Raw genomic sequence first — 20,850 nt, forward strand, 5'->3', positions numbered from 1 at the left:
TACGTGTTTCTGTGTAATGAGAGTTTTCACCTTCTCCTCAAATCTGCATATTAAGAAGCAGTCAGGGAACCAAACTGATTATTTATTATTATTTATTATTATTTCATTTGTTTTCCCCTATTCACTATCTGGCAAACCGTGTAAGAACTTAAGCAATTACAAAGTTAGAGAAAAGGACCCGAAGTCTTCAATAAACTTGAAACTAGGGAGTATAGTCTTCCAACTTTGTCCTTTTCAAATTTGTTTTGGCTGTTCCTTTAACTTTCTAGTTCCTTTACCTTTCTCCCAAATGCTTTGAATCAACTTGTTGATACCTACAAAAATTCTGCTAGGATTTTGATTGAAATAATGCTGAACATACCGATTTTCTTGCTGATTTCCCTCTTGATTTTCAGTTGATAAATAGTTCTCAGACATTACCCCATTTATCAAAGCAGATCATTTCAATCCATGGAAATCCTAGATATTTCGTGAGGACCACATTCTCTTTCATTACAATAGCCTCCTAACTGGTTTTCCTATTACTCCTTCCAAAGTATCCTTCATATGGCTACCAGATTTTTTACAAAAGTAAATCTGATTATCTCAGGCCTTTGCTTAAAAGCATTTAATGGTTCCCCCATTGAATTAAAAGTTTTCCGTTGAGCAGGATGAAGATCAAACTGGTAATAGCTTCAGCTGAACCCTCCAGGCTCCTCTGCACCTAGTGCCCCAGTGGAACTCTGAATTCAAGCCTGCTAGCATAGAATGTCTTTGTGCTTGCAGGTTATGCTCACTCTGCTGGGAATGGCCTTCCTCTTGTCAGTCTCACCAGCTCAACAGAAACTTAGCCTCTTCTGTGAAGCCATTCTATTCCCTCCCAAAGCACTTCATAATTGTCAGTGTATCTTATTTCCCCTTATTTGAGCTGTAAGCTACTTAAAGACAGGAATTTTTGTTGTTTATTTTCAACACCAAGTACAATACCTGGCACACATTAGGGGTTTGGAAAGTTTTTGTTAGGTGAGTGAATGAATACATTTTGAATGGCCCTACTAATAGAGGCTGTGTTTCACTCTCTACTTGTATGCCAGGAAAAGGCCTCCAAATAGAATATATGCTGCTGATGATTTGACATTGTAGTTACACGAATGGCAGTAAAGTTACCTGCAACTGCTTCACCTTGGAGTTGGAAATGTATTCCTTGGACAAATAAATGCAAACAAAACACCCAAAGTTTTCATATCTTGTTGGTACAATAAAGAAATAAGAATGGCAAATTCACTAACTGGTTCCTCGCCTTGTGTGGGCAATTCAGATATTTTGGTAAAGTACTGGCTCCGGGTATAGAGATTAGGATTGAAAGAGTCTTTGACTTTTTAATGAACTGGTGAATCAGCCCAAGGCTGAGAAGATAATTCTGTTAATTGAATTGGCCAAGGGTAACAGTGTTTCTTATAAGGTCTCTGTCACTTAGCTCCACCAACTAAATTTTATAGTCAGGTAGATTTTCACCTTGTTACGTTAACCAAACTTATGAATAAGGTCAAGGCTATGATGATGATGCTGCAGCTTTATTTTACATTTCCTAAGATTAAAGTACTATTTGGTACTTTATCATATCACCACACTTGATTCTGACTGTAACCTTTGGTGTAGTAGTTATATTCTCATTTTACTGATGAAGTAACTGACACGGGGGAAAGTTAAGTAACTTGCCTAAAGGCCATACAGCCAATAAGTGACAGAATGGGTGTTTGGAGATGGCTCTGTCTCACTTCAAAGCCTATACATTTTGGTTAGACTCCATCCCCTACCATTCTCCACCCCATCTGACAGCAGTGGGGTAAGACAGAATTTACAGCATCTAACTACGCAATGAGAAATATATGAATTAACTTCACACAATCAAATACCATGTTTATCAGAGAAAATAAGGAAATTCAGGTGGTGGTATGTGAGTATTTGCTATGCCATTCTTACAAATTTTCTGTATGTCTAAAATTATTTTCATGATAAAAAATTTTTATGAGGAAAATTTCTATGTACTTATGGAAAATTCTATAGGATATATTTTAAGTTGAACAAATGAGGTACTGTGTAACACCAGGGGGGATAAGAATTTTATATTTGCATAAATAAGCACTGGGAATATACACAAATCAATAAAAGTATCTTTTATTACCTGTGTAGATAGTGTGACCATATAATTTTCATCCAAACCAAGATAACATATCTCTCCACATGTCTAAGGTCTTCTTTGATTTCTTTAATTAGTGTCTTACAGTTTTCAACATATAGATACTATATATTTTGTTAGATTTGTATTTAAGTTTTCTACCTTTTGTTAATAGTGTTTTTTAAAAATTTCAAATCCATTGTTTGTTGCTAGTATATAGAAATATAATTGACTTTTGTATTTTGATCTCTTATCCTATGACCTTGCTAAACTCCCTTACTAGTTTTAGGACTAGCTTTAGAGATTTTTTTATATGTTATTTGGGATTTTTTTTACATAAACAATTATGTCATCTGCAAATAGAGTTTTTTCTTTCCCCTTTTGATCGGAGTGACTTTTTCTTGCCTCGTTGCACTGGCTAAAACTTTTACTATGATATTGAATAGCAGTGGTGAAAGAAGGATGTCCTTATCTTGTTCCCATCAAGTATGATGTTAGTCACAGGTTTTTATAGTTGTCCTTAATCATATCCAGGCAATTTCCTTTCATTTCTAGTCTGCTGAGAGTTTTTGTTGGAAAGAAATTTGAATTTGTCAAATGCCGTTTAGATAATCATGCTTTTTTTCTTTAGTTTGGTAATCTGGTAAATTACATTGGTTGACTTTTCCCAAATTGAAACAATCTTGCATTCTTTGGATAAATCCCACTTAATCATTCTGTATTTTCCCTTTTTATATATTTCTAGAACCAATTTACTAATAATTTGTTGAGTATTTTTGTGTCTATGTTTGTGGGGGATATTGGTCTTTCTTTTTCTTTTCTTTCTTTCTTTTTTTTTTTTTTGGAAACAGAGTCTCACTCTGTCACCCAGGCTGGAGTGCAGTGGTGTGATCTCAGCTCACTGCAACCTCTACCTCCTAGGCTCAAGCAATTCTTGGGCCTCATCCTCCCAAGCAGCCTGGACTAAAGGCATGCACCACCACACCCAGCTAATTTTTGTAGTTTTAGAAGAGAAAACGTTTCACCTTGTTGGCCAGGCTTGTCTCAAACTCCGGACCTCAAGTGATCTGCCCGCCTCAGCCTCCCAAAGTGCTGGGACTATAGGCGTGAGTCGCCGCACCTGGCCTGGTCTTTATTTTTCTTTCATTATACTGCTGTTGTTGGGTTTTGTTATTAGGGTAATGGTAGCTTCGTAAGCTGCATGGGGAAGTGTTTCCTTCTCTTATAAATTCAGAAAAAGGTTGTATAGAACTGTTATTGTTTCTTCCTTAAATGTTTTCTAGAATTTTGCAGTAAAAAATACGGGCAGGGTGTTTTCTTTATTGAAAAATGTATAACTACAAATTCAATTTCTTTAATAGTTGTAGAACTATTTGGTTTTGTCTGTTTTTTTTTTTTTTTTTTTTTTTTTTTAGTGAGTTTAGGTAGCTTGTGTATTTTAAGAATTGGTCTGTTTTATCTAAGTTGTTGGATTTATGGGCATAGAGTTGTTTTCAGGACAGTAAATCCTTACTTAACGTCCTCAATAGGTTCTTGGAAACGGAAACTTTAATTGAAAGTTTAAGGAAACCACTTTTATTTATTTTATTTTATTTTTAAATTATACTTTAAGTTCTAAGGTACATGTGCACAACGTGCAGGTTTGTTACATATGTATTCGTGTGCCATGTTGGTGTGCTGCACCCATTAACTAGTCTTTTACATTAGGTATATCTCCTAATGCTATCCCTCCCCCATCCCCCCACCCCTGGACAGGCCCTGGTGTGTGATGTTCCCCTTCCTGTGTCCAAGTGTTCTCACTGTTCAATTCCCACCTATGAGGGAGAACATGCAGTGTTTGGTTTTTTGTCTTTGCAATAGTTTGTTGAGAATGATGGTTTCCAACTTCATCCATGTCCCTACAAAGGACATGAACTCATCCTTTTTTATGGCTACCTAGTATTCCATGGTGTATATGTGCCACATTTTCTTAATCCAGGCTATCACTGATGGACATTTGGGTTGGGAGACCACTTTTATTATAGGCTAATTGATATAAATGAGATGTGCCTATGACATACTTCTGGTCACAAAAACATCACCAAATTTCTAAATAAAGACCAGAACACTTCTAATATTAAATATTGAAATAAATGAGAGCTACACATACATTTAAGAAAGATTAGTAGGCCAGATGTGGTGGCTGACGTCTGTAATCCCAGCACTTTGGGAGGTCGAGGTGGGTGGATCACCTGAGGTCAGGAGTCCAAGACCAGCCTGGCCAACAAGGTGAAACCCCGTCTCTACTGAAAATACAAAAATGCCAGGCATGGTGGCACATGCCTGAAGTCCCAGCGACTGGGGAGGCTGAAGCATGAGAATTGCTTGAACCTGTTAGGGGGAGGTTGCAATGAGCCGAGATTGAGCCACTGCACTCCAGCCTGGACGATAGAGATGCCGTCTCAAAAAATAATAATAATAATAAAAACAAGTAAGATAATTATTTACCCAGTTATCCCAGTTCAGGGTGTGGGTGGCCAGAGTCTATCCCTGCAGCTCAGGACACAAGGCAGGAACCAGCCCTAGGCAGGATGCCATCCTATCTCAGGGCACACACACACACACACACACACAGACACACACACACACGCACAATCAGTTACATGGGGACCATTTAGCACAGCAGTTTACCTCACATACCCATCTTTGGGATTTGGGAGGAAACTGCAGTAACCAGAGAAAACCCACAGACATGGGGAGAACATGCAAACTCCACACAGACCGTGTGTCATTAATCAATTTTTTGTTAATCAATCTCATCGAAGTTGAATGAAATGACATACTTTGAGGACCTCCTGTGTTCCTTTTATCATTTTAATTTCTGTGGGGGTCTGTCATGATAGCTCCTCTTTTATTTCCAATACTGGTAATTTTGTCTTCTTCCTTTTTTTCGTGGTCAGTCTGGCTGGAAGTTTATTAATTCTATTGACTTTTTAGAAGAATCTGCTTTTGGTTTCATTAATTTTTTTCTATTGCTTTTGTTTTCAAGTTCATTGATTTTTTTTTTCCTCTCATGTTTATTATTTAAACTTTTGAGAGTAAATGGGGGCAGTATTAATAATTAAACCAAGAAAAAAAGGCATAAACTGGAAATGTTCTTGGGGAACCACAATGTATGATCACCCTGCCTATAGGATATGTGACAGGGAGAAGCAGATGGGAACCTCTGTGGGAATAAAACTTTACAGTGTATACCTTTTAGGACTATTTTGATTTAAAATCATTTGGAGTTTTTTCCCAGCTTTATTGAGATACGATTGACAAATAAAAATTGGATATATTTTAAATATACAACATGATATTTTGATATATGCATACATAGTAAAATGATTACCACAATAAAACTAATTAACGTATCAATCACCTCACATAATTACCTTTTTTCATGACAATACTTGAGATCTACTCTTTTAGCAACTTTAAATTGTACATTATTATTAACTATCGCTATCTGATATGGTTTGGCTCTGTGTCCCCACACAAATGGCATGTTGAACTGTAGTCCCCAGTGTTGGAGGTGGAGTCTGGTGGGAGATGATTGGATCATGGGGGTGGTTTCTAATGGTTTAGACCAGTCCCTTAATGCTGTCTCATGATTCAGTTCTCAGGACATCCGGTTGTTTAAAAGTGTATGGCACCTTCCCCTTTGCCCTCTCTCTTCTGCTCCACCAGGTGAAGATGTGTGTGTTTCCCCTTCACCTTCTGCCATGATTGTAAGTTTCCTGAGGTCTCCCCCAGCCATGCTTCCTGTACAGCCTGTGGAACTGTGAATCAATTAAACCTCTTTTCTTCATAAATTACCCAGTCTCGTGTGGTTTCTTATAGCAGTGCGAGAATGGACTAATATACCATCATACTGTACACTGGGTCTCCAGTACTTATTTACCTTATGGCTGAAGGTTTGTACCCCAAATATCTTCTTTTGTCCCCTTCTCCACAGCCTCTGGTAACAATCATTCTATTCTCTGTTCTGCGAGTTCCACTTTTCTTTAAATTCCACATATAAATTAGATCATGCAGTTTTGTCTTTCTGTGTTTGGTTTCTGCTACTTAGCATAATGTCTCCAAGTTTGATCCATGTTGTTGAAAATGGCAAGATTTACTTAGTTTTTAAGGCTTGATAATATTCCAGTATATATGTGTACCACATTTTCTGTATCCACATCATCTGTTGACAGACACTTAGGTTGTTTCCACATCTTGGCTGTTGTGAATAATGCTACAATGAACATGGGAGTGCAGATATCTCTTTGACATACTGACTTCAATTTCTTTAGATACATACCCAGAAGTGAGATTTCTGGATCACATGGTGGTTCTATTTTAATTTTTTTGAGAAACTTCTATACTTTTTTCCATAACAACTGTACCAATTTACATTCTCACAAAAAAAAGTCTAAGGGTTCCCTTTTCTCCACATCCTTGCCAACACTTGTTATCTTGTGACATTTTGGTAAAAACCATCCTAACAAGTGTGAGGTGATAGGTCAGTGTGAGGGGATATCTCAGTTTAATTTTCAATTTTCTGATGATTAGTGAGGTTGAGCATCTTTTTTTTTTTTTTTTTTGAAATGGAGTCTCGCTCTGTCTCCCGGGCTGGAGTGCAGTGGCTGGATCTCAGTTCACTGCAAGCTCCGTCTCCCGGGTTTACGCCATTCTCCTGCCTCAGCCTCCCGAGTAGCTGGGACTACAGGCGCCCGCCACCTCGCCCGGCTAGTTTTTTGTATTTTTTAGTAGAGACGGGGTTTCACCGTGTTAGCCAGGATGGTCTCGATCTCCTGACCTCGTGATCCGCCCGTCTCGGCCTCCCAAAGTGCTGGGATTACAGGCTTGAGCCACCGCGCCCGGCCTGAGCATCTTTTCATATAGTTGTTGGATATTGTATGTCTTCTTAAGGAAAATGTCTATTCAGGCCCTTTGCCGATTTTTAAATTGGGTTATTTAGTGTTTTTTTTTTTTTTTTTTTTTTTTTTTGCTATTGAGTTTTATGAGTTCCTTACATATTTTGAGTGTCAACTCATTATTGGATATGTAGTTTACAAATATTTGCTACCATTTCATAAGTTGTCTTTTAATTTTGTTGGTTGTTTTCTTTGTTATGCAAAAATTTTTTAGTTTGATACTGTATGTTAGGTACATTTAGTTTTATTACTGTACATTGCTTATTTCTGTTTTTATTGGCTTTCCATTTGGTATCAAATCTGAAAAACTATTGCCAAGATCAATGTTGTAAAGCTTTTCCTTTATGCTTTTTTCTAGGAGTTTTATAGTTTCAGGTCTTATGTTTCAGTCGTTACTCCCTTTTAAATTGATTTTTATGTATGCTATAAGAGAGGAGTTCAAGTTATTTATTTATTTATTTGTTTGTTTGTTTTTCTTTCTTTCTTTTCTTTCTTTCTTTCTGCATGTGGATATCCAATTTACAGAACCATTTATTGAAGAATCTATTTTTTCCCATTGTGTATTATTGTTACTTTTGTTGAAAATTGGTTGACCAAATATGTATGGGTTTATTTCTTGGCTGTCTATTCTGTTCCACTGGTCTATGTGTTTGTTTTTATGCCAGTACCATACTGCTTTGATTACTATAGCTTTGCAATATAGTTTGAAAGATGTCTTCAGCTTTGTTCTTCTTATGCAAGATGGTTTTCTCTATTTGGGGTCTTTTGTGGTTTCATATAAATTTTAGGATTTTTTTTTTTCTATTTCTGTGAAAAATGCCACTGGAATTTTAGTAGAGATTGCATTGAATCTAGAGATCACATTGGGCAGTATGGACATTTTAATAATGTTAACTCTTCCAATAGATGAACACAGGATATCTTTCTATTTCTTTGTGTCTTCTTCAATTTCTTGCATGAGTGTTTTAGAGTTTTTATTGTATAGATATTTCACCTCCTTGGTTAAATTGATTCCTAAGTATTTTATTTTTATGCTATTGTAAAAGGGATCGTTTTCTCAATTTCTTTTTCAGATCATTCACTCTTAGTGTAGAAAAACATAACTGATTTCTGTATGCTGATTTTGTATCTCACAATTTACTGAATTTATTAGCCCTGTCATTTGTTTAATGAAGTCTTTAGGATTTTCTATATGTAAGATCATACCATCTGCAAACAGAAGCAATTTCACTTTTTTCTTTCTGGTTTAGATGCTTTTTATTTATTTTTCTTGCCTAACTGCTTTGGCTAGAACTTGCAACACTATGTTGAATAGAAGTGGTGAGAGTGAGCATTCTTGTCTTGTTTGTAATCTTAGAGGAAAAACTTTCAACTTTTCACATATTTATATGATGTTAGCTGTAGGCTTGTCATACATGGCCTTTATTGTGTTAAGGTATGTTTTTGCTATAGCTAATTGGTGAGAATTTTTGTTATAAAAGGATGTTCAGTTTTGTCAAATGTTTTTTTCTGCATTTGTTGAGAAGATCATATATGGTTTTTATCCTTCATTCTGTTAATGTGTTGTGTCACATTGATAGATTTGTGTATATTGAACCATCCTTGCACAGCAGGAACAAATCTACTTGACTATGGTATATGATCCTTTTAGTGTGCTGTTGACTTTGGTTTTCTAGTATTTTATTGAGGATTTTTGCATCTATGTTAATCATTTGAATGTATAACCTATTTAAAAATAAAATAAATGCATTATTCAAATACTGGCATAGTTTCTCACATGTAATAAGATCTCAGTGTAAGCTTGTTGAATAAATGAATGAATCAATCAATCTGTTAGCATTGTGATTACCTGGGCTTCACTGAAGAAAATGGAGGTAATCATTACACATCCAAATCTGAAAGCCTATATAACATATGTAGCAGAACTGAACGATTGATTTGTTCTGCATTCCTAATCTTTGGGTTTGGTAACATAAAGTATTATCAACACAGATTTTGTTATTTTGTTTTTATTATTTATCCTTCTCTGCCTACCAATTCATTTGAGGCATCATGCATACAAAGAAAGAGTAAACTGCAACTTGCTGTAAAAAATCAGGATGAAAGAAAAGGAGACTACAGATTCTCTGTAGAGGTTGTCATTGAGGGTCTCCCTATCTCCGATCCTTTTCCTCAAAATCTGTTCTCTATCTACATGGTGACTGTGAGAATTGTCATTTTCATATATGTTCTAAATGTGTGTCCCCAACACAGCCAGTGCCTCTTCCACACAATTTTTGCACAACAAAACCTATACAATAATAGGAAAACTGATTGGAAATAAAATATATAATGTGGTTATTTAGAGTTAAATGTCTGAGTGAAATGTTCTAACAGTCAGAACTTTGGTTCATTTGTACCCAGCTGCATTTTTGGATATTTAGTATGTCTTTGAATTCCAGAAGCCAATAAATCAGATGAATAGAATACAGTTGTTTTATTTCTGGAATGAAAGGGGCTATAACACTATTCCTTCTGTAGATTTTGGGGAAAATTATGTCTTTCCTAAAAATCATATGAAAAACATGTGCACATACATATATATCCTAGAGAACTGATTTGATAAATTAAAACCAAGTAATACGTTCAGATAAGTACAGTTGTTTCTTGGTATCCATGGGGGATTCATTCCAGGACCCCTGTGGATAAGAAAATCTGGGAATGCTCAAATCCCCTACATGAAATGACACAGCATTTGCATGTAACTTATGCAATCCTCTCCTATACTTTAAATTATCTTTAGGTTGTTTATAATACCTAGTATTATGCCTACACATCACTTCATTTATGTGGGTGGATTCAACGTAGTATGTGGTGCCCCACAAATTCAAGTTTTCTTTTTATGAAATTTTTTTTTTTTTTTTTTTTTGAGACAGGGTCGCTCTCTACTGCAGTGACTCAGTCATGGGTCACTGGCACGATCATAGCTCACTGTATCCTCAAACTCTTGGCCTTGTAATCTCACACCTTGTAGCTCACACCTTGTAATGTCAGCACTTTGGGAGGCCTAGGTGGGCAGATCATCTGAGGTCAGGAGTTCGAGGCCAGCCTGGTTGACAGAGTGAGACCTGTCTCTAAAAGTCATTATTACAACAACAAAATGTCTCATCAAAGATGTAGGAAATTTCAGGTGGCTGACAAAAGTGAAAATCAAAATAACATTTTCCCGAGACATTGAATTTAAAACAATTGGTTTATAAATTTTATTTCTCAGGATTTTTTTCCGTTTTTGGAAAGGTTCTCTGATTCTTTTCTAGATATTAATTATATTCAGATACAGATGACATCTTATTGTTACAATAGTGGTAACCCCCTACAGAATACAAAAATATATATTCCACTAAAATCATTAAAATTGAGCTCAAGGTATCACTTGGATATCTTAGTGAGACGATTATCAGATGGTAAAAGGCTAAATCTTTATAAAACCTTCTTTGATATGATTATATTACAAAGTAGAAGTGTTTCTCCTCTGGCCCTCAACAAATAGAAAAATCCATATTCACATTGGTTTCTTTGTTGCTTCCTCATAGCGATCAGTAGAGAAGACTCATTGAAGTAGTACATCAATCAAACATATTGACAAAAAATCAAGTTTCTACATTAGCCCTGAAGTGCATACTGTCTTTTGAAACTTTTGACAGCTTGGCTGCTTTCATTTTCTATCCCTATACATTCTCTTCCTGGAAAGCATCCTGGCTTCTTTAAATAACTGTTAATGGAAAACATTCTCTCTAGCTACAGCACTACCAAGACACAATTTTTTCTTACATAAATGGAACAGCTTAATAAATTCAAAAAGTCTGCTATTTTAAATGATAATGAAAAAATCAACCAATATGCCTGGCTCTACTATTCATTTGCTGTGTGATCTTGGGTAAGTTCCTTACGCTCTCTGTGTTTTAGTTTGTATATTTGAAAAGTAGAGTATATTTGTAAAGTAAAGAGTATTAAGTTAATAAATACCATTAGGAGACAATTGTCTATAGGTCTTTCCCATTTCTACATGACTTATTAGAAAAGGCACTGAATGCCTTTTATTTCGGACCATCTTTTCAAGAATATTTGCATAGGGAACAGCCTTGGAAAATGGAAATAATGTCTTCCTCTGAAGCAAAGGGCAGTCTTGCTTACCACCAATTATAAAAAATTTGGATTCCCTAAATTCAGGAATCACCTACTGAAATACAACCTGCTACATGTACAAGTACCCATCTGGACTGATATGTGATGTCCCTCTGGTACTTTGGGTCAAGAGCAACTCATGCAAACGTGCTGACGATCGTGCTGATTGCTGTGTCATGAATAACAAAGTCCTTCATCTCTGACCCAGGAGTTTCAGGGCTCTGTCAGCATCCATGAAACTGGCAAAATAACTTCTTAGCTTGCAAGTAAGGTCAACTCTCAGATCCTTTACAGTTCTTGACACATAAAAGACTAAGAGTCTAGAATATGGCCAGGCATGGTGGCTCACACCTTGTAATCCCAGCACTTTGGGAGGCCGAGACGGGCAGATCACCTGAGGTCAGGAGTTCGAGGCCAGCCTCGCCAATATTGTGAAACCCCATCTCCACTAAAAAAATACAAAAATTAGCCAGGTATGGTGGCACACGCCTATAGTCCCAGCTACTCGGGAGGCAGAGGTTGCAGTGAGCCAAGATCGCACCACTGCACTCCAGCCTGTGTAACAGAGTGAGACTCTATCTCAAAAAAAAAAAAAAAAAAGAGTCTAGAATGTAGGAAGCGCTCAAGAAATCAACAAATATTAACATTATTAATATTAATATTTATTACTATCAACTTTATGTGGCTTCAAAAATACTAAGCTCTCATCTAGCAATTATATTTCTGGGAACTTATCTGGCTTAGAGTTATAAGGTATTTTCTTTCCTTTTTTTTTTTTTTGAAATGGGGTTTTGCTCTGTGTGATTGCAGTGGTGCAATCACAGTTCACAGCAGCCTAACCTTCCAGGCTCAAGTGATCCTCCCACCTCAACCTCCTGAGTAGCTAGAACTACAGGCATGAGCCACTGTGTCTGGACACAAGATATGTTTAAAAGGATGGATATTAATTACAAAACTTTATAACAACAAAAAATTAGAACCAACCTAAATGAGCATTCTATAATGCCTTATATTACATTCTTATAGAACATTCTATAATTCTTATATTGCCACAGTAATACTGCCTAACGAAACCACTGTAAAACTCAGTGTTACACACAAATAAGCATTTAATCTCATCTACTGCCTACAAGCTATCTGGTACAGCTCTGCTCCCTGTGTCCCTTTCTGGGGCCCAGGCAAATGGGACCTCACTCTCTGGGGCATGCTTTTCTTGGCCACGATAGAAAACGAGATGACAAATCTAACTGCACAAGCACATTTCAAGCCTCTGCTTGTGTCACATAATAACATCCTAACGGTTGAAACAAGCAACATAACTGAGCCCAAAGTAAAGGCAGAGAAAACCACATTGAGGCCACCCATGGCAAGGGTGTTGGATATATCATAGAAGAGTAAATAATCAGAATCAATAATTCAATCTACCATACTCATTAACAGGAAAGTGGTTAATAATTGTATATCCATACTAAACAGCTATTAGAAAGAATGAGTATATCTGAATGTTCTAAAATGGAAAATGTTCACAATACATCACTGAATGAAACAAACAAGGTGTATAATATCTATAATATGATCCTGTTTTTATTTTTAAAACTGTACATACACATATTTATTTTATATGCATAGTAAAGAGATAAATATATAAACTGTTAACAGTATTTATCTCTCAGTATTAGAGTTGGGAGATGAAGAAATAACTTCCATTTTATACTTTTACGTACTTTTGCATTGTAGGAAAATGTATATATATATATATATATGTATTACTTTTTTTTTTTTTTTAAAGATGGAGTCTGGCTCTGTCGCTCAGGCTGGAGTGCAGTGGCATGATCTTTGCTCACTGCAAGCCCCGTCTCCTGTGTTCACGCCATTCTCCTGCCTCAGCCTCCCGAGTAACTGGGACTACAGGTGCCCACCACCATGCCCGGGTAATTTTTTTGTATTTTTAGTAGAGACGGGGTTTCACCGTGTTGACTAGGATGGTCTCGATCTCCTGACATCGTGATCTGCCCACCTCGGCCTCCCAAAGAGATAGAGAGCTATAAAAATGTAAGGTCTCAAGGTAAATATCTATTTCCAAGGATCCTGTTGTCTTTGTATGTCTGCTAACCTTCTTTTGCCTCCCACAGTGTTGTCTTCAATCTCTGTTTTTAAACCATCCTCACCTTACCACCTTCATCTTCCTCCAGTGCCTCCAGCAGGTCCGGGGAGGGAGATAGCGCTGATAACTTCTGTGAAAAGTACATGATTTTCTCTCCCAGAAGGCCCAGAAAACACCTTCTCACATGTTATTGACTCTGGGTAATAGCTTCAATAAATGACTGACTGGAAGAATTTTGCCTCCTTATTATTTTATTTTATTTTATTTTTGCAATAGGTTCTCACTCTGTTGCCAAGGCTGGAGGGCAGTGGAGTGATCTTAGCTCACTGCAGCCTTCAACTCCTGGGCTCCAGTGATCCTCCTGCCTCAACCTCCCAAGTGGTTAGGGCTATAGGTACACACCACCATGCCCAGCTTACCTCTTTAATTATTATCTTGTCTTTAGAATATTCCCCTGGCTTTTGATCTTCTGTGTATAGATATGTCCAGATGGCCATTTGTTGGGGGAGAAGGGAGTGGGTAGAAAAGAGTACATAAAAATAAAACAAAAACCATTATTTGACCCCGGTTATCAAGCCACCAGCCTGAAAATGAGTGGGGAAAATAATTGAACAAGAGGGAAAACAATCTGGCTCTGTTAACTTTCTAGCTGTGTGACTTTGGGAAGTCACAATCTGAGACTTAGTTTCTTTATTTGCAATATAAAGGTGTAATAGTTCAAACAATAACTAAGAAAAACTCTATGATTTCCTTTAATTTGCAACATAAAGAATTTTCTAAACTGTTTCCACTTCTTTCATCTGCCTATTTTTAGGCACTGTAATTGGATGGTGATCTTCAGTACTTTCCCTGCAGTGGCCATCGGGGATGGCACTGTTGACCTCCATCTTGCAGGGTCCTGGTGACTTTAAAAACTCTTGTCTTCATTCTTTCTGACCTTTCTGTAGTGTGTAACACCATTGTCCATCCTTGTTCTTTTGGGCATACTGTGTTTACTTCAGTTTTAGGAGAGAGTACTCTACGTTAAGCACAGATAGACTCCCAGCCTCAAAACTGAGCTGAAGTTAGGCTCTTCACTCTAACAAAACTTAATGAGTCTCAGGCTAGATGGAAGCACATTGGAGACAACTGGCTACCAGGTATAGTTCTTTTCGTACCCATGATTCATCCATACGGGTGCTCTTTTGCCTGGTTACCACGTATTTCCCTGTGGCAGACACCAGTTTCCTTTACCACTTATGAGTAGCTTCATGTATGTTCTTGGAGCCCAGGCCTAGAGTGGTGAAAAAAAAAAATTCCTTCTCATCTGATTTAGCATCCTCCTCTTCCCAACATGATTGGCAGTGAAAACAACCATGCCCTTCATAACAGCTCACATATCCTCCTCAATATGACACCTCAGAGCACAGTATCCAATATCGATACAGGAGATGCACACCCAAAAGCAGTAGGATTGCAATCTTAAATGTCCCACTTCCAAATAGCAAAGAGACAAAAAACATTTCTTAAACATTTATCAAACCTGTGTTGTTATATTTTCAATAATATCATATCCTTGACAGCAGGAATTCAGTCCAAGGTGAGCTTTGCTAAACCCAGTCTGGTTCCTTTTATGACTTCTTCTCTAGTGTGAGATGAATAAAATGTCTGAACATGCTTCCTGCAGTTTTGAGGATTACAGGGCCTTTTCTGTAATAACTGCTCAAATGAGAACACAATAATCTCAACAAAACCCAGCAACATTTGCAGGCATAAGGCAGTTTAAATCTACTTACAGAAAACATTTCTCCGAAGAGGACATGGATTGCAGACATTCAGCTCTGGCTATAGCCTAAAGAAAAATGCATGACCACAAATGCAGTTTAGCTTCTTAGAACTCACAGCAGATACTTGGGTGTCCCAAACAACACCCTTAGCCCAGGTGATTCCAGCATAGCTATGGTAGACAATTCCAAGCACAGTGTCACATTCGACCTCAAATGTGGGCAGTGGCATCTCTCTGCCTTTCTACTTCAAGACTTTCCTTGAAAAACAGAAGGCCACTCAGCCCAACCCAAACAGATTCAGCTGAAAAGTTCAGACAAAAGCATAGGAGGAGGCGGCAGTTGCTCCTGGGCCAACCCTCAACCAACTCCAGTTGCCCACAACTCAATGAGGCACTCTTTGTTGGCTTTTCTCCCTTCTCTGTTTTACTTTCTCCACTCACTTATTTCAGCTGCCTGGGATCACTTCCTAAATAATCAATCTGCACCCAAGTCCTTTCTTAGATTCAGGTTTTGGAAAAACCCAATGACTAAGAACTCCAATATCTACACTGTCTTATATGGGCTTTGGTTTTCTTTTGTGCAATTAAATGTTCTATTTGAGTTGTTTTTTCAAATTAAAACTATAACCCATATCAGAGCTGCTTTCAATTCTCAGTGCCTTCTTTTTTTTTTTTTTTTTTTTGAGATGGAGTCTCGCTCGCTCTGTTGCCCAGGCTGGAGTGCAGGGGCGCAATCTCGGCTCACTGCAAGCTCTGCCTCCCGTGTTCAAGCCCATTCTCCTGCCTCAGCCTCCCAAGTAGCTGGGACTACAGGCACCTGCCACCATGCCTGGCTAATTTTTTGTGTGTATTATTAGTAGAGATGGAGTTTCACCGTGTTAGCCAGGATGGCAGTGCCTTCCCTCTAATACACGAAGACTGATTGCAGCTCTGAGATGTCACTGAGCCCTATCCTCAACTTTCTACTATTTCCACCAATGCTTAGGAGATCTTAGGCCTGTATTGAGCCAAGACTCAAGCTCAGAAAACCATGTTCAACCTTCCACCAGCTTTTTCTAGAAAGAAGAAGCGCATTTGCTTGGTCCTGAGCTGGAGGCAGAGGAAAAGCTGCTTTCCTATTTTACATCTTGCTCCTGCAAGAGTCTCTGCCTTCTCCCTGTGTAGTCAATAACTGCATTTTCTGCCAAACTCTATATGAGGTGTGAGCTGACTTAGTTCATTAACTGACCACTTATTGCTTGGATAAGACACTATGCTAACTGTAGGGGTAGCAAATTAATAAGGCAAAGTTCCAGAAGACAAGGACCTCACTGTCTGGTAAGAAAGACTGAAACCCAAACAACTAAGCCACCTCCTGTGATGGAAGTCCAGTAGGCTCAGGAGGGGCATCTAATTTGGATAGGGCTCTGAGAAAGTTTTCTGGAGGAAATGATGTCATAGTTAAGTGAAAAGCGATAAACAGGAGTGATCCAGTTGACTACAGGCAGAAAGGGAGCCCCAGGTGGGAGGAACAACCCGTGCAAGTGTGTTTGGTAGTGAGAAAGCAAGGTCCATGTGAGAAACGGAAACTGCAGTGTGACTAGAGCAGAAATGGTGAGGAATGAAAGTAGGCACTACTTAGATCGAAGTTACAGTAAGGACTCTGAACTTCGTCTTGAGGCTGTCTGAATTTTGCCAGTAAGCCATTGATGTCATTTATTTATGGAATGAAATGGTTGGATTTGTGTTTTGGAGAGATAAATTTGGCAGTCTTATGAGACTGAATTGGAAATAGTAAAGGATAGAGGTAGAGAGACAAATTAAAAGGCTATGGCAGTGATATGGCAGGCAAATAATTCTAAAGACCTGAATTTACATGTGGCATACTTAATTGACACTGAATTTGTGTGTGTGTGTGTGTGTGTGTGTGTAGAACACCTATTTGAAGTCTATGGGACCTAGTTTGGGAATTGCTGATTGAGGAAGCTATTCAGGAGGCAGAAATGATGGCCCACAGAGACTGATTAAATGTGGTAGTGAAGAGGGAAGAATTCAGAATGACTTGGTCAACAGGGTAGAGTATGCAGCCATTTAAGGAGACAAAGAAAAGAGGAAGAGGATGAGATTTGGGGGTAAATTTGTTGTCTATTGCTGTGTAATACATTTTCATAAACTTAGCAGTTTAAACAGCACATTTGTTAGCTTACTGTTTTTTTTTTTTGGTCAGAGGGGGTTTGGTCAGGAATCTGGGCATAACTTAGCTGGGTCCTCTGCTTAGCATATTACAAGGTTATAATCAAAGTGTTGGCCATTGGTTGCTGGCAGAGTTCATGTCCTGTGGTTGTAGAACTGAGGGTACCCACTTCTTACTTTAGCTCCTTGAGGCCACATGCAGTTTCTGAAGATTGGTCACAGTTTCTTGCCACCTGGGCTCTCCCAAAATGACTACTTATGTTATTAAGTCAGCAGAGAGAGTCTCTAAAGTGATCCTGCTGGCAAAATGGAACGTTGTATAACATAGTATGACCACAGGAGTGACATCCACTACTTTTGCCGTATTCTACTGGTTAGAAGCAAGTCACAGGTCCTGCCCACACTCAAAGGGGAGGGGATGACACCAAGATGTGAACACAGTGTGGCAGGGATCAAGGGACTACCTTAGAATCTGTCTACCCCAAGGGGAAAGATAAGTTCAGTTTGGACATTTTGAGTTTCTTGTAACATTCAAATACAAATATTCAGTGGGATACGTGGGTCCAGGGCCAGAAAAGAGGGTTAGAGATGGAGCGGTAAGTTCAGAATCCACTTGTAGATCCACAACCGGTAGGTGAAGCAGTGGAAGTAGATGAGATTGCCCACTTGTAGATCCACAACCAGTAGGTGAAGCAGTGGAAGTAGATGAGATTGCCCAGGGTGGGTGTATATAGTGAGAGTAATGCAGGCATCTGTGGAGATGTAGATGAACTATCCTTTCTTTAAACTTGAGGAGAGCCAATTTGTTCCTCGGCCTTCTCATTTTCAGAGTGAAACAAGATCCACTTCTATACTTCTCTACACTTATTCCCTTTTAAAATCCTTTATTTTGTTTGCTCCCCTCTGGACTGTCTCTTGTTTCTCTATATTACACTTAAATGAAGGAATTAAAATTAGAGGTAAAGCTATAGTAATCAAATCAGCATGGCACTGGCATAAGAACAGACACATAGACCATGGAACAAAATAGAGAACCCAGAAATAAATCCAAACATTCATAGCCAACTCATTTTCAAAAAAGACATCAAGAACACACAATGGGGAAAGAACAATGTCTTGAATAAATGATGCAATAAATGGTGCTGGGAAAACTGAATATGCCATATGAAGAAGAATGAAATTAGATCACTGTTTCTCGCCATATCCAGAAATCAATAAAAATGGATTAAAGGCTTAAATCTAAGGCCTGAAACTAGGAAACTGCTAGGAAAAAAACATTGGAGAAATGCTCCAGTACATCGGTCTAGGAAAACATTTTTTTGTATAAGACCTTAAAAGCACAGGCAACCAAAGCAAAAATGGACAAATAGGATTATATCAAGCTAAAATGCTTCTGCACAGCAAAAAATAAAAAAAAAATAAAAAAATAAACAAAGTAAAGACATGATCCACAGATTGGAAGAAAATATCTTCAAACTATCCTTTTGTCAGGGATTAATAGCCAGAATATATAAGGAGCTCAAACAACTTAATAGCAAAATAATAATAATATGATTAAAAATGGGCAAAAGATTTGAACACACATTTTTCAAAAGAAGGCAAACAAATGGCCAACACATGCATGAGAAAATGCTCAACATCACTGACCATCACAGAAATGCAAATCAAAACCATGAGATATCATCTCATCCCAGTTAAAATGACGTTTATCAAAAAGGCAGGGAATAATAAATGCTGGCAAGGATGGGAAGAAAGGGAAACTCTCATACACTGTTGATGGGAATATAAATTAGTATAGCTACTATGGAAAACTGTATGGAGGTTCCTCAAAAAAACTAAAAATAAAACTACCAGATAATTCAGCAATTCCACTATTGAGTACATATCCAAAGAAAATAAATTCAATATGTTAGAGATACCTGCACTCCCATATTTATTGCAGCACTATTCGCAATAGTCAAAATATAAAACCAACCTAAGTGTCCATCAATGGATGAATGGATGCAGAAAATGTGGTATACATATGCAATGGAATATTATTCAGCCATAATAAAGAATGAAATTCTGCCATATGCAGCAACATGGATGGAACTGGGGGTCATTATGTTAAGTGAAATAAATCCAGCACAGAAAGACAAATATTACATGTTCTCATTCATGTGGGAGCGGAAAAGGTGGATCTCATGAGCTGGTAGATTGGTAATTACCAGAGGCCAGGAAGGGTAGAGGGGAGGATGAAGAGAGGTTGATTAATTTCTTCTATCAAATGTACACTTTGGTAGAAGAAATAAAACCTAGTATTTGATAGATCAGTAGGGTGACTACAGTTTACCAGAATCTATTGTGTATTTCAAAATCGTTTAAAAAAGAATAATTTGAATACTTCCACCATAAAGAAAAGACACATAGTTAAGGTAATATATATATATATATATATATATATATATATATTGCCCAAATGTAATTACCCAATTACACTGATTTGATCCTTACAAATGATAAGAATGTTTTGTTATCGTATGTACCTCAAAAATAAGTACATCCATTATTTATCAATTTTAAAAAGAAGAAAGTTTAAAGGCAGTGCATTAATAAAGGTTCTAATTAATTCCCAATAAAGCAGAACTATCTTTCTTCTGGGTATTTCATAATTTTTTGTTGTTTGTGCCAATAACATCATTTAAAACTTTTAAACAACCTGTTGCATCCGAAATTGCATTTCACTTATCTTGTACAATATTGCAGGAAGCTGAAGATAATTGAAATTTTACCAAAGTAATTAAAAATCTTGAACACATCTCATAGTAATTTAAAGGATTAAGAATTGAACATGTAGTTATTGACATGTTTAACAAATTAATTTTGGCATCTCTGGTGAAGGGTAATAAATAAGGGGAAAATGTTACTTATGCATTCAAAAGATTAACCTGGTTTAGTCTTTCAGATTTGAGAGTCAGAATTTAGAAGAAAAGAACATATTGTACATGCCATAGAGTTATGTAAATTAGGTAGTAATATTAGTTCTTTCAGTGTTACATCAAATGATCAAAAAAGCTGAAAAAGAACGAGCATCAACAGGGTGATGGCTTAGGGGGTATTGATTTCTTTTTGGGGTGATGAAAATGTGCTAAAATCAACTGTGGTGATGAATGCATAACTCTGAACATAGTAAAGACCATCCAGGCCGGGCGCGGTGACTCATGCCTGTAATCCCAGCACTTTGGGAGGCCAAGGACGGGGGATCACCTGAGGTCGGGAGTTCGAGACCAGCCTGACCAACATGGAGAAACCCCGTCTCTACTAAAAATACAAAATTAGCCGGGCGTGGTGGTGCATGCCTATAATCCCAGCTACTTGGAGGCTGAGGCAGGAGAATCGCTTGAACATGGGAGGTGGAGGTTGCGGTCAGCCGAGATTACATCGTTGCACTCCAGTCTGGGCAACAAGAGCGAAACTCCATCTCAAAAAATAAAAAATAAAGAAAAAATAAAGACAATCAAATTGCACACTTTTAATGAGTGAATTATATGGTATTTGAAGTATATCT

The sequence above is a fragment of the Rhinopithecus roxellana genome, chromosome 14 (assembly GCF_007565055.1).
Source record: "Rhinopithecus roxellana isolate Shanxi Qingling chromosome 14, ASM756505v1, whole genome shotgun sequence".
Taxonomy (NCBI): Eukaryota; Metazoa; Chordata; class Mammalia; order Primates; family Cercopithecidae; genus Rhinopithecus; species Rhinopithecus roxellana.